General features: G+C 43.3%; 1 non-coding gene across 1 annotated transcript; it reads right to left on the reverse strand.

The window, feature by feature from the left end:
* Positions 1–241: 241 nt before the first annotated feature.
* On the reverse strand, positions 242–348 carry LOC131228288 (small nucleolar RNA R71). Its single transcript, XR_009162798.1, has one exon. It is a non-coding gene; the product is annotated as a small nucleolar RNA R71 (small nucleolar RNA).
* Positions 349–723: the final 375 nt, after the last annotated feature.

Raw genomic sequence — 723 nt, forward strand, 5'->3', positions numbered from 1 at the left:
ATCCTTTTATGGATTGGACAAGGAGGACCCATATCATCATGTGAAAGAATTCTTAAACATTTGCTCCACCTTTAAGTTTCAAAACTTCTCAGACGATTCGATCCGCCTACGCCTATTTCCTTTTTCTTTGAAGGATAAGGCGAAAGCATGGTTGAATTCTCTAGAAGTTGGATCTATCACTACATGGGACCAACTGTCTAAGAAGTTCTTAAACAAGTTCTTCCCCGTTCACAAAACCAATGCCCTCCATAGAGAAATTACTAACTTCACACAAAAAGAGGGCGAGCACTTTCATGAATGTTGGGAAAGATGGAAGGACTTACTTCTTAAATGTCCTCACCATGGTTTTGAGAAGTGGCAACAAGTTCAATACTTCTATGACGGTCTGACACCACAGAACCGTCGCATGGTTGATGCCACCAGTGGAGGGTCATTCATGACCAAAAGTGATGTCGAAGCGTGGAACTTCTTTGAAACCTTGTGCGAAAATTCCCAGCAATGGGATTATTCAAATAGAGGTGACAGAAGTCCCCAACCACAAAAGAGAGGTGGTATATATGAGATAGGAGTCATGCCAGAGCTGAGCGCCAAGCTTGATAACCTGACAAAGAAAGTTGATGCTCTGGTATTAAATAGTGGACCACCACAAACAGCTCAAGTCGAGGCATATGCCACATGTTCTAGTCCTGCCCATCCTATGCAGTCTTGTCCATCTGGTGCAGC

Source organism: Magnolia sinica, chromosome 15 (assembly GCF_029962835.1).
Source record: "Magnolia sinica isolate HGM2019 chromosome 15, MsV1, whole genome shotgun sequence".
In the NCBI taxonomy this organism is placed as follows: Eukaryota; Viridiplantae; Streptophyta; class Magnoliopsida; order Magnoliales; family Magnoliaceae; genus Magnolia; species Magnolia sinica.